We start from the raw sequence: 26,496 nt of genomic DNA, 5'->3' as shown, positions 1-26,496 counted from the left end.
TATATGTTTATATATATATTTGTTTATATATAAAATATAGCAATGTGCATATACCATGCAGGTATTTTTGCTTGTTTCACTCAAGAATATATCATAGTGGGGGCACCTGGATGGCAGTCAGGTAAGCCTCAGACTCTTCATTTTGGCTCAGGTCATGATCTCAGGGTTGGAAGATCCAAACCCCATCTCAAGCGCTGAGCTGGGTGTGGAGCCTGCTTATGAATCTCTCTCTCCCTCTCTCTGCCCCACCCCCTACCACTGCACATGCTAAGGAAAAAAAAAATCACGGTGATACTTCCACTTTACTACTTACATTCTTCATTCTTTTCTCCAGGCTACCTTGTTTTCCAAGGTATAGGTATGCAGTAACTTATTTAGATAGTCTTGTGATGGTGGACGTTTAAGTCATCACTACTTAGTGTTTCAGTGAACATCTTGTGCATCTGTCTTGTGCACTCCTGTTTTCCTCTAGTCCTAGTCCAAGAAACCAGCGGGTGTGCACATTTAAATGTGTAGATACCGCCAAAGCTGTCTTCCTGAGGGGCAGTGCCATCATCAGCAGAGTTTAAAGTTGGAAACTGCACCGTTGAACTTATGCCTCCTTCTGCCAATCGACAGGCAGAACAGGGGAAGAACTTGATGGAAGTCACATGCGGGTTCAAGACACAGTCAAGAACATAGCCTCCTGACTCCCTGTCCAGGGAGGTCCCTCTGTTTTTATCAACCTCTAACAGTGCTATGGTCATTTACCTTGACTGCTCTGGTGCCCTGCCCAGAACCAGGAGCAAAGGCTTTGAATAAGCATATTCATGTCACATTTGAACCTCGGTCCTTAAGATCGTGTCTTAAGTTGCTTAAGAAAGGGGACTCTGATTTGGGTGCCTTGGCAGCCCCTTTGTGGGGGGACATCTGGTTCTTTTGTTTTGTTTTTTAAGGTTTTATTTATTTATTCTGAGAGAGACAGAGAGAGAGAGACAGAGACACAGGCAGAGGGAGAAGCAGGTTCCATGTAGGGAGCCTGACGTGGGACTCCATCCCGGGTCTCCAGGATCAGGCCCTGGGCTGAAGGCGGCCCAGTAAAATGATAATTGTATGGGAAGGGTTGGAAGGCTCTCTGGGTGTTTGTTTTCCTTCTCTTGTGGAGTTTAAGGACTGGGATGTGGGGCTGAGACATCCAACAGAGGGCAGTCTGAACTGAAAGTGCGGTTCTTCACACAGAGGAGCATTTGCAAGATGCTCTGATGGTGCTAATTTGTTCCCAACGTTGAGATTTAATTGAGGTCAGAGTCCTTTACACTTATCGTTAGTGAGCTACTCTGAAGAGGTGATTTAAGGACAAGAAGTGGCCACATCCCAAAATTCCTCAGACACTCCCTTTGCTCTCATTTCTCTCTGAATTCTTCGTCTTCTAAATATTATCATCTGTCTTCACTTCTCTGTCTTCAGCACACTCCATTTCCGTTCATGCATGGCTTCACTAGCTCTCTGGCCATCCAGGACCATAACAACTCCACTGTGAACCCTGAACCCCCTCACTGCCCATAGCTACCCAGTTGCCCCATTCAGGAGGAGGAGCTAGTAGTGCCCCGGGCCTTCTCTTTGGCCATGCAGCAGCACCACCAGGGCAGACCTTCCTGCCAGCCTGCCAGTGGGAAGCATCACATCCACGCAGGTCTGGGAGGGTCCAAGCTGAGTGCTAAGGCTGGAGTAACCTGATCTGCTCCTGCCTGGGTGGCACCCCTCCCCTTCCTTCACACAACACCAGGGCTCTCCCGCCGCCTGGCCCAACCCTCTGCCTTCCCTTCCACAGTAATGGCGCTTTAGGGAGAGAGGTGACTGTGGGAAGCCACGGCCTTCAGAGGTCTGATGTCATACACTTTGCAGGAGATAGATAGGAACAGTCAGCGTCTCCTGTTTTATGGATGGAGAAACTCAGAGCCTGCCGAGTATAACGACTTGCTTATAGTCACACAGCTGGGAAGTGGTGACAGAGATCTGACACCTTATGTGTCTTAACTGTTTCCCGAACAGATGAGTGGCCCTCATCCTGCTTAGGAGCGTGTTAAGAGGGTCTCATGAAATGTCAGAAATGCCAATGGCTTCTGTCTCAATTTCTATTTTAAAAAGATGAGTAATTATGTTTGAGTTTCCCTTAAAAGACCAGTCGGTGTGAGAGCTTCCACTTGAGCTATGAGCACAGAAGCAAGGAGCACACTGCGTTTCAGTGACGCTTGAGCACCAGCACCGTGTGGCTGTACGGTATGAGGCAGTCTGCATTCTCACACCTATCTTGCTTCATTTCCACCACAGCAGAACACTGCTGTCGTCATGTGACTGTTAATGAGGGTCCTGTGTCACTGAAAAACCAACATTACAAACATAGCAATTGATTCTCTACAACATACCTGTACTCTGTCAGTGGAGCAGTACTCACAAAAATCTGGAATGCTCTCTTCTCATGTCTTAGGAACAGACACAAAAATTGAGAAAATAAACTTTTAAAAGCACTAAATGCCAGGAATCCAAGAGAAGTAAGACTGCAAAAAGGTCACAGTTAGGACAGTGGTCCCTTTGCTAGAAGAGAGGCTCCTGAGGCTGGGGGTTGTGTCAACTTTTACTGTCGGTAACCAGTGCCTGGCACATAGAAGGTTCCTGGGAAATGTCTGTGGAATAAATGAGTGCCAGTGATACAGTCCGACCTAGGATGAATGTGGATTTCTGGACGTGACTCTCTAGGAAGAACTAAATGAACACCAAGATTTTCTGCCCTTTGTGGTTTGTGGCCCTCTCCCATCCTCACCTCACCGGATCCTTCCCTCACCTCATGCCGTGGCTGGGGAGGTCGCGAGAGGTGAGATGGGGCACTCAGGGTCCCATAGGAGAAAGTTCAGATTCCGCATCTGCCAAGTAAGGTTGTGACTGGCCCCCATTTCTAAAGGCTGAGACTTTCAGGCCTGGGTCCCAGACCTCTTCTATGACTCCTTCTCCAGGTTACAGTCTTCATTGTCATGGCTTTATTATTTACTTTTATTTAAAGATTTCATCTATTTATTTAAGAGAGTGAGAAAGAGAAAACCAGTTGCAGGGAGGGCAGAGGGAACAGGGGAAGCAGACTCCCCGCTGAGCAGGAAGCATGACCTAAGTCAAAGGCAGACACTTACCTGACTGAGCCACCCAGGTGCCCCATTATCATGGCTTTAACTACTACCTACATGCTGATGGTCTTCACACTGCTATCTCCTGCCCCAATCTCTCCTCTGAACCTATACATATATTAACTTGCCTACTCAGCCCCTTCATTATTTCTATCTACTAGGCATCTCAAACTTAATGCAGTCCAAATCAAATCCCTGATCTCTCCACCCACCTTCTCATCAAGCTTTTTCCATTCAGGCGGTTGTAGCTTCCAGGTGACTCCTGCTGGAATCATCCTGGACTCCTCTGCTTCTCTCACACCCACATCCCATCCTATTGGCTTGGCCTCCAAAATATATCCAGAATCCAACTGCTTCTCACCACTTCCATATCTTCTAAGTCACCGCCATCTCTTGCAGAGGCCCCCTCCCTGGTTTCTCTCCTACTTGCCCCTCTACAGTTTATTCCTGACTCCAAGCTAGAAGGCTTCCAGTAAAACCTAAGTGAGATCAGGTCCTTCCTCTGGTTGAAGCCCTCTGAAAGCTTCTTATCTCACTCAGAGTCAATGCAAAATCCTCTCAATAGCTTCCGGTAGTCTCTGTCCCCTTTTCCCTAACCTTATCTACCACGATCCTTCCCCTCATTCGGGGCCTTTGAGGTTCCCTCTGGCACTCCCTTACTGTTTCCAGCTCTGCTTCCAGTCAGAAAGGATGGGATTCTGGACATATCTATTGGCTCTCTTTATTATTTCCATCCCGTGTGATGACATGAGCTCCATGTAGGCATGAATTTTGTTTTCACCACTTGATTTCCAGAACCTAGAACAGTTCTGGCCCAGAGTCAGTGCCTGTGTGTAAATGAGGGTGATCAACCAAAGTCTATGTACAGTTGACCCTTGAACAATGAGGGACTTGGAGGGCAGTGGCCCTGGACAGTTGAAAATCCATGTATGGTTCTGACTCTGAAAAACTGAACTACTAATAACCTACTGTTGAGTGGAAGCCTTACCAATAACATAAACAGTAGATTAACACATATTTTTGCATGTTGTATGTGCTACATATTGTATTCTTACAATGAAGTAAGCTTAAGAACGTGGTATTAAGAAAGCCATAAGGAAGAGTATTTGTAGTATTGTGCTGTATTTATTGAAAAAAATCCATGTGTGAGTGGACCCAAGCATGTGTCACTGAAGGGCCAGCTACAGATCTAAAAGGCAGTGACCATCTTAGACTGAACCCAAAGGCAGTAGAACTCTACTCCCTCTGGTGAAGGGTGAGCCGATACAATAGCACAGGCGATGTCACCACAACATAAAACAGGTGCAGTACATCACTGAAGGTTGGATCAAGATGCAGATGGGCTCTGCAGAGGTTACTACCAGTGGCCGCCTCTTGAGACTGAGGCTAGAGAGGGTGGTTTTATAGCTTTGTGCCTTACCTGGAACAGAATACAGGAGGTAAGCAGGTAATGGCTATCCAGTGTGGTTCAGGTCCCGGCATGCTGCGGAGCTCCTCACCTGAATGCCCTGATTAAATCCTCACACAACCCTGAGGCTGGGCTCTCTTATCACCATTTCAAGATGAAGAAATGGATGCCTGTGAGTTAAGTAACTTGCCCATAATCACTCAACTTGCCATGTTTCTTGGACATTCTATTTCACTGGGTTTGGGGTAAGGCCCTTAAACCTACCTTTCTTATGATGATTTTAATTTATTTTATTTTTTTAAAGATTTTACTTACTTGAGAGCAAGAGTGAGCGAGAGAGCGAGAGACCGCAAGCTAGCAGGGGCACATGAGCGGCGGGGGGGGGAGCTGCAGAGGGAGAGGGAGGTGCAGACTCCCCGCTGAGAAGGGAGCCTGCCCTGTGGGGCTCCATCCCAGGACCCTGGGATCATGACCAGAGCCAAAGGCAGATGCTTAACCAACTAAGCCACCCAGGCACCCCTAAATATTTTAAGTAATCTCTATACCCAAAGTGGGGCCCGAACTCACAATCCTAAGATCAAGTGTTGCACGCTCTACTGACTGAGCCAGCCAGGTGCTCCACACCTGCTTTTCTAAAGCACCAGTGGCTGTTTTTGCCCTGAGGCAAGTAAGGAAACACTGAACTTTCTGGAAATGTGCAGACCTACTTTGGAAGTCAATTCTGCTGTTCTTAAGGCTGTCACCCCCTTGTCCACTGCAGCACCCAGAAGGCCCAGGGTCACTCCTGCCCCCACAAACAGGCTCCCTCTAGGTCCCAGAGTGCATAAACGCCAGAAGGAAAGCAAGCTGGTGGCACGTGCTGGGCGTTCTTCCCAGTTCACTTTCCTCCCCTTCAGAAGTCCCATTTGCCTCCGACTAGGTTAGTTTGTGCTGGCTCCTAAGTTTCGATAACTGTATCTTTTATCTCTGTCCCCTCCCTCCTGCCCTACCTCTTTCCCTTTGAAAATATTTCAAGACTTTTTCCGTGGCTGTTAAACCATAAGGTAAAGATTCAAGTACCTTTTTTTAAAAAAATGCATTACTTACAAGAAATGATTATATCTCAACAACTGGAATCCAAACAGAACAAAACTTCAACAAATATGTATTTGTTTTTGGTACTTACTGCTTAGAGCAAAGCCGGGGAGTTTGAGTGGCAGAAAGAATTCACGTCTCTCATTTATTACTGGGCAGCTGTCAAAGGCCCACTGGTGTTATATCCCTGGGTTATGGTTTCTCTGACACTTAAACACTTTACCTCCCCCCATCTAGGTAGATGTCTGGAGTCCTTGAGCATCTCCAGTGCAAGAGTGGATCACATTTTCCAAATGACAAGCACAATTTCTCCCTGAAGGAAACATGTTATCGAGAGAATTGAGGGACTGGAATGTGTAATACAAAACAGATATTCAAGGACGACTGAGTTTTGGGACTCAAGATGAGAAAGAATGACTTTATTGACTATAAAATAAAGTCCACATGCTACAAGTTGGCTTGAACCCACCTTGGGCAACTTTTTTCCCCAAACAGATCTGAGATGAAAAATCTGCCAGCCCTTTCATAGCTGCAGGACCCGAGGGATATGGCGCCGTTTAAATCTGTCTTCTGTGGGACGCCTGGGTGGCTCAGAGGTTGAGCGTCTGGCTTCAGCTCAGGGCGTGATTCCGGGACTTGGGATCGAGTCCTGCATCGAGGTCCCTGCATGGAGCCTGCTTCTCCCTCTGCCTGTGTCTCTGCCTCTCTCTCTCTCTCATGAATAAATAAAATAAAAAAAATCTAAAAAAAAAATCTGTCTTCTGTGAGGAGGGGCCGATGCCTCCCCCAGGAAGTTGGGGGGTGTGGGAGGATACACTCTGTTGGCCAGTGTTCCTGTGCTGTGCCTTCGATAGTGGTATCATGTTAGACATAATCGGAACTTAAGTCATTGTCTCTGTTAGGAAATCAAGAATAGTTTAAGAAGATGCATATAGCTGTCAGGTTGATATGGAGCAGACCTGTGATAATAGATTTTTACGTCAGCTTGATGGGATGAGGGACGCCCAGAGAGCTGGTAAAACATTATTTCTGAGTGTGTCTGGAGGTTTCTGGAAGAGATGAGGATTTGAATCACAGTGAGTAAAGAAGGCTGCCTTCACCAGTGCAGGTGGGCATCATCCAATCTGTTGAGGGCCTGAACAGAACAGTAAGGCAAAGGAAGGGCAAATCTGTTCTCTGCTTGAGCTGGGACACCCATCTTCTCCTGTCCTCCATCGACTCCCCTGGTTCTCAGGTCTCAGACTCAGACTGAATCACACCACTGGCTTTCCTGGTTCTCCAGCTTACAGAGAGCAGATTGTGGGACTTCCATAACCTCATGCTTCAGTTCCTGTATTAAATCTCCTCGTATATGCGTTTTTATATATCTGATTGGATCTGTTTTCCTAGAGGACCCGAATACATTACCACAGTTTTTGTTTCCCTTCCTACTTGGCCAAATAAAACCACAGTAAACCTTTCCTCATTTGCTTCCTTATTCCTGGAGTGTCCCTTGAATCTTTGGATGCCCTAAACCAACCCCACAAAGTTCTGCTCAGATGCCTCCTCTTCTAAAACATCCTCCCAGATGCTATCATCAGAGGCTGTTTCTCCCAGCAAGCCTCTTCCTGTGACAGTCATCCCCACAAACTGCATTCAGAGTGGCTGCCCTCCTGCTCCAGCCTGAAGCTGGGTGTTGGTCCACACACTGGCTCTTCCTTGCCCTTTGAAACCATCTGTTGTATCCGTCTCCAGGCCATGATTCAAGGAGATCCTTCTCAAATGCAAACCTGTGCTGCCACGTTGGTGCCCAACACCTTCCACGGCTCCCATTAGTCTGAGGCTGAAGATAAAAACTCAGCGTGGGCCATGGCGTCCTGCATGGTGTGGCCCCATCTAGCTCTTCAGCTTCATCTTTTTGTTTTGCTTGAAACAAAACTCAAATGCCCTAAAATTCACCCTTTTGAAGTATACAATTTAGGGGGCTTCTGGTTAGCCCAGTCAGTAGAGTGACTCTTGATCTCCGGGTTGTGACTTCAAGCCCCATGCGGAGTTCAGAAATTACTTAAAAATAAAATCTTTTTAAAAAGTATATAATTTAGGGATGCCTGGGTAGTTCAGCAGTTTAGCGCCTGCCTTTGGCCCAGGGCGTGATCCTGGAGTCCGGGGATCAAATCCCACATCAGGCTCCCTGCATGGAGCCTGCTTCTCCCTCTGCCTCTGTCTCTGTCTCTCTCTGTCTTTCATGAATAAATAAATAAAATCTTTAAAAAATAAAAAAGTATACAGTTTAGTGGTTTTTAATATATATATTTGGGGGGAGGGGCAGAGGGAGAGAATTTTTTTAAAGATTTATTTATTTGAGAGAACACACGTGCAGGCAGAGGGAGAGGGAGAAATAGTCTCCCCGCGGAGCAGGAAACCCAATGCAGGCTCAATCCCTGGACCCTGGGATCATGACCTGAGCTGAAAGCAGATACTTAACCGACTGAGCCACCCAGGTGCCACCAGGGTACCACAGCGCTGAGCCACCCAGGTGCTCCTCCCTACTGGTTTTTAATATATAAAGACTTATGCAACAATCAGCACTATTTAATTCCAGAATATTTTCATTACCCATGAAAGAAACCCCATATGTATGACTAGTCGCTCTCCGACCCTGCTCCGTCCACCTTTGCCAGTCCCAGGTAGCCACAAATCTGCTGTCTCTATGGATTTGCCTATTCTGGACATTTCATATAAATGGAATCTTATGTGACCTTTTATGTCTAGATTCTTTCACTCAGCATCATGTTTTCTAGATTCATCCACATTGTAGCATGTGTCAGTACTTCATTCCTTTTCATGGCTGAATAATATTCCATTGTAAGAACAGACCACATTTTGTTTATCCAGTCACCAGTTGACAGACACCCTGGTCACTTCTCCTTTTTTGGCCATTATAAATAATGCTGTTTGTGTTCAAGTTTTTGTGTGAACATATATTTTCCTTTTTTCTTGGCGATATGCCTAGGGGTAGAATTGCTGATTCTGATGGTATCCTATGTTTAGCCTTTGCGAAACCGCCAGACTGTTGTCTATGGCAACTGTACCATTTCACATCCCCCCCAGTACTGTATGAGGATCCAGTGTCCCCATGTCCTCCTCTGGCCTCATCTTGTACCACACTGTCCCTAGCTCTCTGGGCTCTAACCCCATACCCTCTGTTAGCTCTTACACTGGCCCGACTCCCTGTCCCCCAGCAGAAGGAGGGTTTTGAAGATGCCTGCAGTTTTTCTTCTTTTTAAAAAAACTTTTAAAATTTATTTTAGAGAGAGACAACACAAGTGGGAGGGCAGAGGAAGAGAGAGAATCTCAAGCAGACTCCATGCTGAGGGTGAAGCCTAATGTAGGCTTGATCCCAAGACCCCGAGATCATGACCTGAGCCGAAACCAAGAGTCAGATACTTAACCAACTACTGCAGCCCAGGTGCCCCAAAGCCTCTGGTTCTAACCTTATCAGAGCCAACACCTCTTCATCAACCCTGAAATGAAATTCCTCAGTAACATAACCTACCTACTTATATAAGAAAACAATGTATATGTAATCATCAAACTGTGTAATAAAGGAGAGTAAAAAGTAATTTATAACAAAATCATCTGTATTATAATGCTGGAAGGCATAGTAAAGTCTCCAGGTGCTTGAGCTTACAGGTAAAAAGATACAGCTTCAAGTGCAGGCGGACCACCCACGTGCTTCAAGCACACGGAGTTTGTTGCCAGAGCTGTTCCTCCAGAAGAGCAACCAAGGAGAATTCCCAAGCAAAGTTCAGTCTTCTCTCAATTTATATGGTCATAGCATTCCAGGGGAGTTCAGTATATATAAAAACGAGGTAGAAAACATTCTGTGTTTGTATGTAAAACAAAGCTGGGCTCCAGGTTGACCTAACTGACCCAGCGAACGTTCCAGACCTCCTCTCACCAGGTGAATTCTCTTTCTGGGCACCCTGTGCTGCTTCTTCACAGCACTGGACACCATTTGTGGTCACATGTTCACGTCTTCTTTTTTATTTTTATTTTTAAAGATTTATTTATTTGAGAGACAAAGAGAGAGAGAGAAAGAGCGAGTGAGCGCAGCAGGGGAAGGGGTAGAATGAGAGGATATCCAAGCAGACTCCCACTGAGCACAGAGCCCAATGGAGAGCTCGACCTCACGACCCATGAGATCAGGACCTGAGCTGAAACCAAGAGACAGATGCCTAACTGAGTGAGCCACTCAGGTGCCCTGTCTTCTTTTTATTGAAGTCCAGGTCCCCCACCAGACAAAGACCCCATGAGGTCTGCATTTGTGACCTTCCCATCTTTGTATTTCTGGCCCTGAAAGTGGTGTCTGGTACTCGGACATTTCCTGAATGAATTCCTGCCTAGAAGCATTCTTGTCACTTCCTCTCTTGTCCTGGGAGTTCTTAGCATACTATGCCAAATTTATCTGTGTCCCTAGTGCTAACGACAGTTCCTTTTTCATATGGAAAATAATGGTCATATATTTAATAAGTGAACAGAAGCAAAATTACCATTGGGCTACCAGTGTCCTCATAAAAGGGCTAAGGACACATTATGACACATGCTTCCACAAATCCTCCAGAAACTGCTGTGCTGGAGAAGCAGTCATATGGCAATACAGCTGTGGTTTCAGCAGAGAACCTTCATTTTAACTGTGTTAACAATGATTTCCACTCTAGCTGCTGTGTAGCAAACTATCCCAAAACTTAGTAGCTTAAAGCAACGATGAGTGGGTCATTTCTCACCGTTCTGTGGGGTAGCAGTCTGGGCAGTAGTCCTGTTGGCCTTCCTGGGCTCACTCGTGGGGCTACAGTCATCTGACAACTTATCTAGGGCTGGAGGGTCTAAGGGGGCCTCACCCATACACCCAGCAGGGGTCTGGCTGTCAGCAGAGGTGCCTTGGTTCCCTTCCCCAGGTATGTCTGGTCTTCTGGGTGGCTACCCCAGGCCTCTTCACTATTTGTGGTCTTGAAACTCCCAGCAAGTGAAATTAAAGGCAGAAAGTGCAGGTTGAAGGCTTGGTTCCAAAGCACTGCTTCCACCTCACTCTGTCAAAGCAAGTCATAGTGCCACCAGATTCAAGTGGGTGGAGACATACGCTTTCAGAAGGAGCCGGATTAGCACACTGCAAAGGGCAATGAACCCAGGGAGGACACTCAGTAGGGGCCCTTACTGTCATGACCTGCCACAGCAACCTCCCTGAAGCATACTCTTCTGGCTCCTGCTTCTGGAATTGGAAGGGTAGTGCTGGCTCCTTATTATTGATGGAGGTTCTCAGGGTCTCCCCCTGGGACTTGCATCTCCTTCTCTGGCCCTGAAGATGGAGGTGCAGAAGGTAGAGGTTGAATGTGTTATTTTCTAGATTTTGTGTCATTTAATTTGGAGAGCGGGACCTCATTTTTGCTTTAAGTCCTGATATCTTACTATTGTCTCGCTATTTGCCTTGTTTCTTTTCCAACTCAACTGCAATAAAAAATTAAGTTAATGGAGCATTCTGGCTACTGGGTCTGCAGATTTTACTACAGAAGTACCTAAGGGTTGAGAGCACTGATTCTGGTGCAAGACTATTTGAGTGTGAATCCTGGCTCAATTACTTGCTATGGGACCTGTGGAAAGTGACTTCACCTTTCAATGCCTCAGTTTCCTCCTCCGTAACATGGGGACTGTGACACCACGGATGAGGCTATTGGAGGGATGGAGTGAGGTGGGCACTGCAAGCCACTGGAGCAACGCGTGGAACAGCTGGGAAAGTGCCAGATCAGGGCACTTGCACACAGGCCAGGCAGTCTACAGCTTCCGCCATAGATGGTCTTTCTTTGGGGGCAGGGGGTAGGCAGAGGGAGATGGTGGCTTAATTAAAAAGCAGTCTGTAATCTCCCGTAGTATGTCCATGAAACAGCAAAGCCAACATGTGCATGCCTCCTGCTCATAACTGTGTCTCATTTTAGCCCTATTACGAGGTATTTGTGCTTTCGGTATAAATTATAAATCTAAACACATGCAGGGTTTGTTTTTCCCCCAAAGCAGATTCCAACCAGCATGAAACCAGCCAACCCAAATAAATTGTGCACTTAAGTCCATTGTTTCCAGCAACATGTAAACTGTTGGGTTGTAGAGAACTGCTTTGAAGAGGGTTCCCCATTAGTGTTCCGAGCATCAGGGTTCAATTTAGGCAGTGCATATTTGAAGAGTTTACTAGAAGTTTGTGGCAAAGAAAGACACGCATGCTCGGGGAGGGGGGCAAAGGGCTCTTATCAAACTGTACAGGATACACTTAGGCGGTGTTGTCATAAAAGCACGAAATAAAGCAATAGCCCTGAACTCAAGGGGACTCGCAGAATTCCTCAGCTGGGGAAGTCATTCTGGGAATGCAAAGATCGCTTTCAATGTTATGTTTGTAAGGAAATGACAGTCACCAAGTGGAGAATGTCAGGTCCTCGGAGAAACCCTGTGGGCACTCACGTGCAGAGAACTATTTACTTAACTGGAGTTGGTTCTGAAAATATTTGACTCTGGAGGGTCCCAAGGGGAGTGTGGAGGGTGTCTGGGATTTTCTCTCAGGTCGGGACTCGGCCTTTGCTAATCCCCTTAGCTGATAAAGCTCCAGTCTTCGGGGCAGATTCATTCCTCTGCTGAACCAAGGTTTATAGCCCTGGCAGACGCCAGAGCAGGGACCTGTCGTTCTAAAGGTTTCCCCAGCAAAACAGAGCCTTCTTCTATCTGATGAACTGGTAGCTTGTCACAGGAGCAGAGGTGCCTGGAGTGAGGCTGGGTCAAGATGAGTGTGGAGGAGAGGTCTGGGGATGAAGGATCTGGGTATTTATCTCCAGGAAGAACCCAGCAATGTGACATTCTCAGCAGGACTCAGGGTGGACAGAATCGACAGAGGAGGGGAATATTGATGTCACTAGCTGGAGAACGATGGATTTTACCAAGTAGGCTGAGTTTGGGGGTTTGTTCTTTCTGTTAAGTTCACAGGCCCTTTCACCACCCCAGACTTTGTCCCCACCATCTTGTAGGATGCTGGGCATTCATGGCAGCAATGAGTCCAAAAAGCCAGAAGTGAGGCCATCTGGGTCCCAGTCTGGCTTCTCCATGAGAACTGGACAAATGAGGGAATTTAGCCCTTAATTACGGAGCACTTACTCTGCTCTGGGTTACTAAGCATGCAGTGGCACACAGGGCTGTCCTGGTCAGGATGGACCAGGTGGAGAAGAATGAGGAAACAGGCAATCTCAAGGGATGACACAAAGATGATGATGATGATGATAACGGCTATTTAAGAGGAGCCAGGCAAGGTCTGCACACTTTCCACATAATGTCTTGTGCTTGTCAAGTTTAGCAGCATCCATGCGCATCACTTTGGGATCCTGGTAAAATACAGGACCTGGTCTGGGAGGCCTGGGGTCGGATCTGTGACTCCACTAATAAGCTCCAGTCTACTGGTCCCCAGACTGCATGTTAAGCAGGAAGGTATATTTCATCCAATCCTCAGACCATACCACTGAGGCACTATAGGTATTCCCATTTTACAGACAAAAAAAAAAAAATGGAGGCCTGGAAAGGATACAGCTGGGACAGATAGGCTAGGACCGGACTCCAGGGTCTGTGAGCTTACACAGCTCTACATGATAAGGCATTGAGGATGGCGCCAAGAGGGGCACCGTGCCCAGAGTAGGGGCTCAGAGAGCTCTGGGAGAATGTGCTTCTTGGTAGGCTGCCAGCAGGTTAAGGGTTAAGGTATTAACCAAGTGAGAGCCAAGCAAGGTGCTGAGAGAAGCCCCAAGGTAGAGAATTCCCAGCTGAGGGGCTAGGGGAACCGGAAGGACAGGCTGTGCACAGTAAGAGCACTCGGGTTGTTTGTTCAGGCGAGGGAGCAAAGCAGGAAAACGGGCAGAGACCAAGGTTCTGCAGGGCATAAAAGCTGCCATTTTGGCTTTACCCTGAGGGCCCGAGAAGGAAGGTTCTCTGGAAAGATCACATAACCTTTCTGTTTACTCATCCTTCCCTGGTGACACCCTTCCTTGGGACATTCCCTTCATTCTCAAAGGTGCTGCCCCACCCAGCACTTACTATCTGGCCTGAAATGAGCATTTGGCACTGTGGGTCTCTGTTTACCCATCTGTCTCCTGCTAGAACATTTCCTCCTTATTCATCTCCATCCCCGAAATGCCCAGCCTGGCCTGTGGGGTGACAGCACCTGCCTTGCTTACACCATGAGGATGCTGTGAGGGGAGCCTGGGTGGAGATGGTAAAAGAGTTTGAAAGTACTGGATATGCTGTACCATTTGGAAGGTGTGTGCTCGTGGAAGCTGGGGCTCGTGGAAGTGGGTTCTGGGGCGATGGGTAGTGAGATCTCCCTGCCAGACCACCTCTTTGCCTAGTGTCCCCCAAATGCCAGTAACTCAGGCACCACTGTGACAACTCTGGCCATATTCATCCCCAAGGGCTCTCCTATACTTAAGATTTTTCTGTAAACTGATTTACTTTTCCCCCCGACTTAACTGTAAGAACTCTCAAACCTGCAAAGAAGTTGAGTGAAGAGCATCAAGAACACCCATATGTCCCTCCCCTAGATCCACCAATTGTCAACATTTTTGCCACAATTGGCTTTCTCCATTTCTCTCCGGATCTACATGTTAAAAAACAGCATGGGCCTACTATTTTTATCTGAGTTCATTACAAATATTTAAATAAACTTTAAAATTTAGTCTCATTTTAGATTTACAAAAAACCTGCAAAGAAAGTACAGGGAACTCTTCTGTACCCTGCCCCTGACTTCCAGCCATCGTTGACATCCTATGTTACTATGGTACATCTGCCATGATCAATGAACCACTATGAATATGTTATTGTTAACTCTACTCCATGTCCTATTAGGATTTTATTCATTCTCCCCTTATCTGGTGGACTTACTTTTAAACTTTAAAATATTAAGAACAGGAAAGTATCAATGGAAAAACCATCATCACTTGCCAGACACCGTCATAGCTAGACACTGTTGGTTGCTGAATGATTGAAGCCTGAGGCCTGCTTTCTCTTTGTTAAACAGATTAGTAAATGCTGTAAAGGTGGTCAAATCAGATGGGTATAAAGCTGAGACTTCCTCACAGGCCAAATGGGATTGAAAGAGCAGTGCATCGGGAATATGAGGGCTTTCCACCGGAAGGTTCAGCATTGTGTTGGGCCCAGTCTGTGCAGCTCCTAAAGTCGCCTTGGGCACTGACCCTGTGTAAACTCTGGGCACGGTCTCTCTCTGCCACATGTTCTGACAACTGGACACCCCACATCTGAGACAGCGTGGCTCCAAACCTGGAGCTTCCTTCCACGCTGGAGGATGTCACTTGTCTTCTCGCTCCCCTAGCTCAGTTCCGGAAGCCAACAGGCATGCAACATGTGAAGAATCCCATCAATAGCACAGGAGGGGCACCTTGCATGGAACACAAGGTTGAGTGCCCATTGTGTCTCTTGTGTCATCAGTGATGGGGGAGCAGACAATCTAAACTGTTCAGTAAGCCCTTTCTCTCTGTGAGGCCTGAACTTGTTCATACTCAACCCTGGCAAGCATTTAAAAATGGTTTTCATGTTTTAAGTTAGAGTAGGTGACACGGTTTCCTGAAATCAAGTCAGCACTTTTTAAAACTTTCCTTTCTGATATGTATCTACTGTCCTCATTTCCAGGAGACCTAAGCTCCCGACAGAGTCACCAGGACCACTCTCCTGCTCTTGAGGGATTTCATTCTGTGACAAGTCCCTGCTGGCTCAGGGGTCCCACATCTGAGTGGAGGTGATCACACTTGAGTGTCTGTAGAATTTCTGGGTTTTCCCTTCAGCATGACTGTTGATTTCTCAGTGGACATATTGTAGAATTCTTTGAATTAGTCTAAGCAGGTGCATGCTTGGATGAAAGTTTCTCCACACCTGGGTGCAGAGGAGGAAGCTGCTTAGGACACAGGCAATAGATGAATCCATTTTCATTTTTCAAAATGAAACTGTTACAGGGAAGAGCACCATCCTTAAACTGTTTTGCCCTTCTTCCCAGAGGTAATGGCCCAGTTTGGTTTAAATCCTTTAAGACTTTTCAGGCTTGATACATGTGTCCATAGTATCTCATTCTTTTTGTGTGTACGAAGCAGAGGGTGGGGGGTTTACACAGTCAGGATTATGCCAAATGTATCATCCTGACCCCCTTTTCACTCAGTAATATGTCTTGGGAGACTGACTTCTTCTTCTTCTTTTTTTTTTGGAGACTGACTTCTCTTGTTACCTACCAACTTAGCTCATTCTTGTTAAGCTGCTGTCCACTGAGCCACAGCATGACTCTTCCGCATTCTGTGTGATTGTTTTTTGATGGATGTTTACATTATTTTCAATTGTTTCCTATGATAAACTTTTTTTTTTTTAAGCAGACCTGTATGTGCAAGCCTCCTTGGGCACAGGCATAAGTTATGTTCTGGGTGGCGAGCATATATACTCATTTCTGGTTTTCAAAGGTTTTGCCAAATTACCCTTCAGAGTATACACATACACATACTCTGTGTGTTTGTGGGGAGGAGTGTCAGTTACTATTCTTTGGGGCTGCTTATTTCTGGTTTCTTGTCTCCAGTGGCTGTAGGGTGGAAGGGAGCCAAGGAGAGGGAGAGAGAAATTCATCTTTAGGTGTTACAGGCTGGTTGGTTCCATGGAGCCAGGCCTCTCTGCGGTGGTGGTCAATGAGGGCTTTGTTCGTGGGTCCATCCCTGAGCAGAATCTGAAAGCTGCTGTGCCAAGGTGACGAAGGGAGCCCTTCATGTGTCATGCCTAGGCCCCACCCCCTGACTGAGACACATCAAGTCTGTAGGAGTCATACATACAAATGTAGCAGGGGCAGCGGGGGTTGGGGGAAGAGCCTGAAAAAATTAGGTTGGAAATCAAGGAAAAAAGGCAGTAAAAAAAGCTGAACACTAACTCTAAAGACGTAAAGGGAAGATGCCAAGCTAATTCACATCCCAAGAGAAGTGGGAGGTGCAGAGGGGACGATGGGGCTGAAGGAAACCAGGACCACAGGATGGGGTGTGTGGAGCATCAGATCCGGGCAGACAGAGGGGGACACATTGGGGAGAGGGAAGAAAGGAGGAGAAGGAGGAGGAGTGAGGAGAGGACATGAAAGTGGCAAGGTAAGAAGAGGCGGAGGCAGAGGAGAGAGGGCGAGGCTGTGTCCCTGTCTGTTTGTGATTAGCACACAGCCCGGCGCAGAATGGAGTAAACAGAAACTTCCAGGCGTCCCCACACCCCCCTCTGAGGCGAAGCAGAAATCAGATGCTCCGTGATTAATCGTAGAGAGTTCAGGACACAACCACAAGCGCTGTGCGGACTTGAAATTAGCTGCCTTTTCCCGTCCCATTGCCAAGATGGGAGTGGGGGGTGGGACGTGAAGCGGTGGGGGCCCCGCCTGCTGGGGGCCAGCATGGAACTCTCCCTGGCAGAGCTCAGTGACACTGACGGGCAATCGGCCGCGGCCAGAGCAGCAGGCAGCATCCGGGGAGAGCAACGGGCCGGCCGGCGGGGGGCCCCAAGCAGGCTTCCTGGAACCCCGGCTCCACAGCTGCCTGCGCCCTGACACAGGCCAGATAACAGCCGGGTTGCGCTATCAGAGCCCGGCAGTGCGCTGTCCCCGCCCGTCCCTCGGCTCCGCAAGGAAGACTGGGGGACAGTGGGCTCCTTGGAAGCAACCTCCGGAGAGAGTGGCTAGTCGGGAAGGGCTTCCCGGAGTCTGAGCTCAACTCTTGCAGTGGATGGGAGTCGACGCTCACCTCGGCGCCAGAGAAAGCCAGGCTGCCTGCAGGAGGACGTGTGACCCAGCCTGAATGCCCATACCTACTAGATGGTGAGTGAGGCTGGCGTGTGGACCAGACGCTAGAGGGAGGTGAGGGGTGAGGAGGACAGCACTTGCTCACGCTCTACTCTGGAACTCCACCAGAGAAGGGAGCCTGAGAGGAGGCAGGATGGGCTTGCTGTGTGGCTTTGGGCAAGTTCTCTCCCCTTCCTGGGCCTCCATCTGTCCATCTCTGAAATTGAGTGGTTGGAATAGTTAATCTTTAAGGAGCTTTTACTATGACTGTGTTTCTTGAGTACCTGCCATATGCCAGGCACTGTGCTAGGCATTTATGAAGCTCTGATAGCTCATGGATACCCACAAGCCTCCCATGGGGCAAGTATTATTACCCTCCTGGTACACTGAACAGAGGCTCAGAGAAGTCAAGTAACTTGCCCAAGGTCACACAGCTGACCAGTAGCAGAGGTCAGCATCAGATCTTGGTCTTTCTGACTTGACTTGCACTGAATTCTCCACTTCCAGTAGTCTGTATTCTGTTCTATGATTCTGTGATCTCCCCATGAATGAGGGGTCCAGGAGGAGAGAGTGTCAAAGGGAGGATTACCTGTAGGAGGCAGGTAGAGAGGTCAGGACAGAGGCAGCCCCGGGGTGAGCAGCCTTCACCTCTGGACCGGTGGGGGCACGCATCGTGGGCAGGGGCTCCCGACTGGAAAGAAGAGTGCCCGATGCTGTGTGTTGTGCGGGCCACGCTGCTATAGGAGGCTCCTGGAGGTGGGAGAAGAGGGTTAACATCAGGCAGGGGTGGAGAAAGCTGGGCGTGGGACGAGTGGCACATGCCTCCACTAGGTTTTGTTCCAATTTTATTTTGCTTTTCCAAAAATCTGTTTCAAATCATTTTGGGCCCCCACTGCTCCTCTGGACGAAACAGAATTGTGAAACACATACAGAGCTTTCCACACGCCTCCCTTGGGAGGGATCACGTATTAATATTATCAGAGGCTATTTACATATACATCCCCACAGCTGTGGCAGCAGCAGCCAGAGAGATATGATGCAGATCAAGTCAGTGAGTGTCTCCCTAGCACTAAGGAGGAGGATGCCCATGACATCCAAGAGCCTGAGAAAATGAGAGCAGGGCAAGGCAGGTGGGAAATCTCTTGGGGCCAGGCATCTGGGCAGAGTTGGAGATCCCAGCACCCAGATGCAGCCTCCTCTTTTTTCTCCTCTTGGAAAATTCTACCCTGCAGCAGCTCTGTTCTGACTCAGACCTCCCTTCCTTTTGGGGATTGACTCAGGCCCTCTGCCTTGGGCTCAAGTAGAGACCTTGAGTGGGGGTCCCGGGCAATACCCCCAGTCCCAGGCACACCAGGATGACTGGTCATCCCACTCACTTCTGTTCTTGATTTTTCTTGTAACCTTGAACAAGACACCTCCCCTCTTTAGGCCTCTGTTTCCTCATCTATAAAACGAAGGGATTATTTTAGGAAATCTCTCAAATCTCTTTGCAACTCTAAAATTCTGTGAGTCTGGTTGGAGGGCACTTAAGTTCTCAACAAGCTGACAGAAGATGAAGGTCTCCCACAAGCCTGCCCCCAGGGAGGGTGCTGGAGGAGGTGGCAGGAAGGTAGGCTTGAAGAAGGGACTGATGACCTGCAGTGCCTTGTTACGGACACTGTGAGCTTCTGAGGAGCTGAATGGATTGCCTTCATGGGGAGTGACTGAACCCAGATGCGTGCTGGCTGTAAGCCCTTACCTTCTCTGCATCAGCTCAGCACTGCTCCAGGGTCCCCCAGTTCTCTCTAGGGAGCAGCAAAGGGGTGTCCCACATGTGCCCCCAAACTGGGCTCTTGCCCTGCTTGTCCTCCCTTGCAACTCTCAAAGCCCCCGCCCTTTCAGTGCCCGAGCTGCTCTGGGTTCTGGGTAGAGGGAGGGACTAACTTCCTCCCCACCTTGTGACCCTCTTGGCCACGTGGTCCCTACACAGTGGTGTGCTGGAGCCAGCTTGTACCAGCTCTTGAAAGCCAATGGTCAGATTTTCAGAAATTTGGTGAACTGTTGCTACACAGAGAAACTATTAAAAATTAAATTTCACAGACCTGCAATGAAATAAATGGTGTTATAAAGGTAACAAGTACTCACTGCTCATCACTTTCCATGTCTGAAAGGACATTTGCTGCTCTGTGGGCTCCTGAGGTTACTTTCGTCTGCATTGTCTGTCTGGTGGAAGCTCTGGCAGTGAGCTGTTACACATCTCTTCCCAAGTCCGCATATAGTGGCTTCAGGTTGGTGGCCTGAGAAATCGGCCACAATGGGAGTCGTTACACCGTGGGAACTGGTAACGGTCCAACTCAGGGCTCAGTTTAATGTTGTGCTGATCATCTAGATTGAAGGAAGGAGACAGGAAAAGTTAATGATGCAGAGAGAGTGCCATCTCGCCTCTGTGGCTGTTACATTGTCAATAGCACCAAAATGAAGGCACTTGCTCACTTCATGGATACACTTCATTGTATCACTTTTGTCTGACTCCTTAAACCAAAGAAAATACCAACCAGCCTTGAACTACCCTCACTCATCACTTGGAAGTGTAGTGTAGGCTGACTATAGACACAAAGGTTGGGGGCAAAAATCAACAAACCCCTTCTGTGTGACTCAGTTGAATATATGAAACTTAGAAAAGGGGGTACTGCAAATTTTATTTTTATTTGTAAACCATGTGATGCACATTCTTTATTTCAGTACCATCCATAATAAACCTAAGTGTGGGGGCAGCCCCGGTGGCTCAGCGGTTTAGCGCCGCCTTCAGCCCAAGGCATGATCCTGGAGACCTGGGATCGAGTCTCACGTCAGGCTCCCTTCCCTGCATGAAGCCTGCTTCTCCCTCTGCCTGCGTCTCTGCCTCTTTCTCTCTCAATGTGTCTCTCATGAATAAAATAAAATCTAAAAAAAAAAAAAAAACCTAGGTGTGTGTCTATGTGTATGTACACATGTGTACGTGCATAGATTTGTTTATGTACACACCGTGTGCACATGCATGCACACATGCACACACAGAATGTTATCTTCCCTGGAGCACCAATTGCTAGCCTTTACCAGCATACTACTGGCCCCACAGCACCTATGCTTGTGCCCAGGGTCTCAGAAATCCTGGCATGGACCATCCTCAGCCCTTACCCAAAGGGAGTCAAACTCCAGGCACAGCCTGGACACAAATACCTCAGCTTCCTCCTCTTGCCTAAAATGTACCAACAGCCCAACTCCTTACTCCTGTTCTGAGCATTGGAAGGGAAGCAGAGACTGGGTTGGGTAGGCGGTGTCGTCTGCACAGGCCACATCTGGGACCCAGCGCAGGCGGCGGCGGCCCTGGGCTCCTCACTGCATTCACTGGCTCTGCGTGTAGGGGCATTGCTGGCGATCCATCAGGGGCAGCTCCCTGTTAATTCCATCTGCTTACAGGCTTGCTCCCGCCGTACTTCATTTTCATGTGCAAAGCATGATTCTCTAATAGAAACGGCATCTTGGAACAAGTAGAAGGAACAGCTAAGCCAAACCTATAGGAAAGTTAAGACAACTTTCTATTTTTAGAAACCCTGGGAGCCAGGTGGGCCCTTTCCAGTTCTCCCAAGCCAGCGAGCAGGAGAGGAAAGTATTTCTCATTCCTGAGTTCCGTCTCTTACAGTCGAGGCCGAGGAGGAGGCCCAGGTGGGGACGCTGGCTAAGAGAAGCTCAGCTATGATGGCAAGAGTGGAGCCAGGCTCACAGCAATTTTCAAAATAATTTAAAATGGGTTTTATAATTATTTTATTCTGTGCACTTGGAAGGGCAATCCTGAGTTTTGGTGTCAGTGGCTCCCACTCTAGGCAGCCACGTTAAGTCAGGTGTCTATTCTTCCAGACTATTCATTCACTCATTTTCACACCTTCCTTTTATGTAATTTTAATTTTTTTTAAATATTTTATTTATTCATTCATGATAGACATAGAGAGAGAAAGAGGCAGAGACACAGGCAGAGGGAGAAGCGGGCTCCATGGAAGGAGCCCGACGTGGGACTCGATCCCGGGACTCCAGGATTGCGCCCTGGGCCAAAGGCAGGTGCTAAACCGGTGAGCCACCCAGGGATCCCCGTAATTTTAATTTTCAAAACTGGGATTACTCTATACATCCTATACATTTTATTCTGCATCTTCCTGTTTCCACTTCACAATATATCCTGGGTGTTCATCTGCATGGAGACCTAAAACATTCCTTTCAATGCCTGCCTATCAGAAATCCCAGGAGGCTGGAAGAAGGGACCTATTTTGGTAACCATATCTCTACTTTCTAACCAGGTCTCAAACTTTTCTGACCCCGAAACATACAGGTAGAACCCAGCTGCTTCCACTTTTCAGTAAAAAGAAATTCTATTGGCTTTCCCTTCAACCTGTATCTGGAAGCTGACGGCTTCCTGTCACCTCCCCTGCCTTCAGCCTGGTCCAATAGGCCATTTCTCTCTGGGCTATTATAGTTGTCTCTCCACTGGTGTCTGCTTCTCTTTTGTCTCTGACAGTCTGTTCTCTATCTGTAGCCAGCAGGGTCCTGTTAAAATAAAATCAGATCCTGTCCTACCTCTGTTCAGAACACTCTCCTGCCCTCAGTCCTGGGCCCACCTCATCCAGAGGCCAAGTCCTGACCATGCCTGTAAGGCCTTGTAGGTCTTGGACCTCATCTCCCCTGCTCTCCCCCTTGCCACACTGACTGTTCTCAATTGTGCCAGGCACAGTCCTGCCTCAGGACCTTTGTACTTGCTTTCCTCTCTGCCTGGGACACTCATTCTCCAGATCTCCACACAGCTCCTCCTTTACCACTTACCACCATCGAGCATAGTATATATTTTTATTTTCTTAGATGTCCCCTACTGGCATAGGAGTTTCCTGAGGGTACAGATTTTTTTTTTTTTTTGGCCTTTTTTGTGCAGTGTTATATTCCATAGTAGGCACCCAATAAACTTGTGGAAATACCTGCTTTGCTATGTTGAGTGACAAGACCTTCTGGGAAAACCAGGAATTAGGGTCTCCAGGAATGTGGCTAGAGAGCCACATACTACATTTCACTTTTGAATACCACATTTTAATAGCCTCTGTCAACTCACACTGTGGCTGTTAATTTGCATAACAATCAGAGTCACTGTAGCCATACATCATCAGATGCACTGTCAAACAACCCAGGCACAGATTCTGGACTCCTCACATGGCTCCTGCACTCACCTGTCTCATCTGTCTCAGGCTTTGAGGGCCCTGTAAACAACATCATCTCCCACATCTGATTTCAGATACACTGGGAGTCAGAGAGGTTATGGGGACTTTGTTTTTTTTTTTAAGATTTTATTTATTCATGAAAGATGCAGAGAGAGAGAGGCAGAGACACAGGCAGAGGGAGAAGCAGGCTCCATGCAGGGAGCCAGATGTGGGACTCGATCCTGGGACTCCAGGATCACGCCCTGGGTCGAAAGCAGACACTCAACCACTGAGCTACCCAGGCATCCTGGGGACTCTGCTATAGGATTCTGTTGTAGCCAGGTGGCTGCTACTGTGTTGTCCCTTGAACTGAACCTACCACCCCCGCTCCACCCGTTCCTCTGAGGAGAATGCCCAGCACTGCCTTCCAAATGAGTAAGGGAAGAAGACCCTACAGATGGGAGCATGTGGAGGAGGGCATACATGTGCTCTCCAAATGCACCACTGGATGCCCCCTTCCCCTTCACCAGGGACCAGACAGTCCTATGCCTGATTAATAGCAGACGGAATGGCCAAAGGCCTTATGCACTTGCCCGGAAACCTCCATTATATCCCTGGTCCCCAAATCCTAGTCAAGAAAGCCTTCCTCCATACTCAAAAAATCAATCTTAGGTGGAAATGAATGAATCATCACCTCTTTAGGACACAGTGAAAGAGGCTCCTGAACTGCCCTGCCCTATTCACCCTTCCACCCAGCAGTCTAACTATATTTATAAAATAAAACCCCCCATATAGCCACCACCCAGTCTGGGAACTAGAACTTTGACAACAATCTATACCTACTTACATGTTCTTTCCCACCATAGTAGCTAAGATCTTGAATTTTGCGTTAATCTTTTTATGGCTTTTTATTTATTCTTAGGTTTTTTTTGAGGGGGGGAGGGGATAGGGAGAGAGAATATCAAGTGAGCTCCATGCACAGCACAGAGCCTGACACCGGGCTCTATCCCCGGACCCTGAGATCATGACCTGAGACAGAATCAAGAGCTGGATGCTTAACCGATGTGAGCCTTTACATGGCTTTTTAAAAAACCGTGGTAAAAGATACATAAAACTTACCATTTTACCCATTTTTCAAGTATACAATTTGGTGACATCAAGTACATTCTCAATGTCATATAACCATTTTCACCATCCATTTACAGAACTGTCATCATTCTGACTTCCCTTATTTTATTTTTTTTATTTTTTTATTTATTTTTATTTTTATTTATTTATGATAGTCACAGAGAGAGAGAGAGAGGCAGAGACATAGGCAGAGGGAGAAGCAGGCTCCATGCACCGGGAGCCTGATGTGGGATTCGATCCCGGGTCTCCAGGATCGCGCCCTGGGCCAAAGGCAGGCGCCAAACCGCTGCGCCACCCAGGGATCCCTGACTTCCCTTATTTTAAACAAAATAGTGTCACTTATATATTTATGCCCAAACAATAGATTACGGACTTTTGCTTTTCTTTTTGAACTTTATAAAAAGATATATTGTTGTCTTGTGTCACTGTTTTCATAAACCAGAGTTTCAAAATTTGTCACTAAAATTTATCCACGTGGTTGCCCCTGGCTCCTTGCCTCTTCACTTCCCACCGCTGTATGCTATCACGTGGCATACCATGACTGGTTTCCCTTGTCTACCGGCAACTGGGTTGTTTCCCACCGTGTGCCTGCTATCAGAAGAGGGTACTGCTCTGAGCATCCTTGCACCTGTCCCAGGGCACACATGTTGGCACGTGTCTCACGGGTATACCCAGATGCAGAACTGCTGGGCTGCAGGGAATATGAAATGATGCACCCAACTATTTTCCACTGTGGCTCTGCCAAGTCACACGCGCCCTCGACCATGCGGCATTTGTCTGATGGCTTACTTTTTGCCACTTGAATGAGTGGAATTTCCCCTGGATCTTGACCACCACCACCACGGACAGGCTTGGTGGCTATTAACTGTGTATCTCCAGGTCTAAAAATAGCCAAAAGCCTTGAATGGACCACAGGTTTGTGATGTCCCCCATCTTTGTGGTAGAGCTGCTCCTGAAGGGAACGGAGCCTGAAAGCAACACTACAGGAAGGAAAATGTGGAGAAGGGATTCGAGACCTTGCCCTTCCCTCCACCTGCCTTTACTTATTCTGGTACTTTTTTTTTTTTAAGATTTTATTTGAGAAAGGGAAAGAACACGAGTGAGGGGGAGGGGCAGACCCACCACTGAGTCCCCGATGTGGGACTCGATCCCAGGACCCTGGGATCGTGACCTGAACAGAAGGCAAATGCCCAACCCACTGAGCCACCCGGGGGCGCCTATTTAGTCTGGTTCTCATCATGTGTGGGAAACGGAATGAGGAGGATAGGGACAAATCCTCACTCAGGTACTATTGCTCACTCTACCTGTATTGCTGTTAATCCATTCAACCTCTCAGATCCCACAAATGGAGGTGCCCTCATAGGCCCCACTTCACAGATAATGGAAACTGAGGAGCAGAGAGATTAAGTAACTTTTTTTTTTTTAAATCTTATATATTTATTTGAGAGAGCGAGAGAGACCATATGTGAGGTGGGAGACGCAGAGGCAGGAGGAGAAAATCTGAAGCAAACTCCACACTGAGCACTGAGCTGAACACGGGGCTGGATCCCACCACCACGAGATCATGACCTGAGCCAAAACCAAGAGCTGGATGCTTAACTTAACTGACTGAGCCACCCAGGTGCCCTGAGGGGTTAAGTAATTTGCCTAAAATCCCACAGGCAGTAAATGGTGGATGGTTTGAATCCGGTTTGTCTGGCTTCCTCCACAGGTTATGCCACTCTTTGCAGAGCCTGGAAGCGAAATGGCACAACTTCTTCAATCCTACAGACTTGGATTCATGTCCTAGATCCCCTACTACCATGCTGTGTGTGACTCTGGGCAAGTTACTTCAGCCTCTCTGCACCTCTAAAATTGCAAGAGCTCTCTTTTCTAGAAGTTTCATTAGATATTATTTCTTATGCCTTACTGTTTCTTGTTGGGTTGTATGCCTATTCCTCAAATTTTCCTGGAATATGCTTATTGGCTTATACCTGCCAGGGCTCATCCCTGGGGCTGAGAGATGAATTTCCCCCAAACCAGTGTCTGTGGATCAGGGAAGGCACAGGGTATCCCAAAGCCAATGGCTGTTTCTAGGAGGGAAGTGGTGCTGGGCAACGAGAGAGCAAAATGTCCACCCCAGGCTCAGCTGTTTTAGGTCACTGACCTCTGTGACCATACTATTGCAAAAAAGGCCAACCTGGCTGAGTGGTACCTCCACGGGCTGCCTCTGGCCTCGCCTGTGTGAGGTGGACGGTTGTGCGCGGGCAGTTGCACACAGCATGTCTGGAATACCTATTCCAAAGGGTAATTCCCAGGGATAAAGCGTGTTTATACTTTTTTGGGGGAAAAATTCCATTTCTGTTGCCAATTAGTTCTGCTTGAGAACAGCTTTTCTCAACACCAACACATTGGCCGCCCAGCCTTGAGTTCTGTTGATTAGCTCCAAAGTGGGGAAAAAAGTAATTTCTTTCTTTCCTTCCTCCACCCCCAACCGTGAAACCCGGCTGTTCGTGATGAAAGGGGTCCTGTGGATCGTTTAGTTTTCCTTGTCATGACTCCAGGAAAGGCTATAAAAATAATCAGTGGGCCCCGCTGGCCGTAATTGACTGTAGAGAGAAGTTGGCTACCACAGCGTCTGAGTTATCAGAATCTGTTGCAGACGCAGGAGGTTTCAGTCAAGCTCCTCTGATTACACCTGCTCCC

At 47.7% G+C, this 26,496-nt stretch overlaps 1 protein-coding gene and 1 long non-coding RNA gene across 10 annotated transcripts in view; one reads left to right on the top strand and one right to left on the bottom strand.

Annotated features, from left to right (window-relative positions):
- Positions 1-26,496, bottom strand: part of LOC140618629 (uncharacterized) — a 41,378-nt gene that overhangs the window by 9,438 nt on the left and 5,444 nt on the right. Inside the window, exons 2-4 of one of the 2 annotated variants that reach the window (XR_012018697.1) lie at positions 19,613-19,852; positions 18,865-18,932; positions 18,078-18,238 (exon numbers count right to left, since the gene is read on the bottom strand). This is a non-coding gene — a long non-coding RNA (uncharacterized lncRNA). The remainder of the gene's footprint in view (positions 1-18,077; positions 18,239-18,864; positions 18,933-19,612; positions 19,853-26,496) is intronic. The other variant, XR_012018696.1, reaches the window with a different exon arrangement.
- RIPOR3 (RIPOR family member 3) overlaps positions 16,788-26,496 on the top strand; it is a 76,446-nt gene continuing 66,737 nt past the window's right edge. For 5 of the 8 annotated variants that reach the window (XM_072801418.1, XM_072801414.1, XM_072801416.1 and 2 more), the window contains exon 1: positions 16,788-17,524. The gene's annotated coding sequence lies outside the window, so the exon portion shown is untranslated. The remainder of the gene's footprint in view (positions 17,525-26,496) is intronic. The other 3 variants (XM_072801420.1, XM_072801419.1, XM_072801417.1) reach the window with 2 other exon arrangements.

Source organism: Canis lupus, chromosome 26, assembly GCF_048164855.1.
Source record: "Canis lupus baileyi chromosome 26, mCanLup2.hap1, whole genome shotgun sequence".
Lineage (NCBI taxonomy): Eukaryota > Metazoa > Chordata > Mammalia > Carnivora > Canidae > Canis > Canis lupus.
This window is presented reverse-complemented; position numbering and strand designations above follow the sequence as displayed.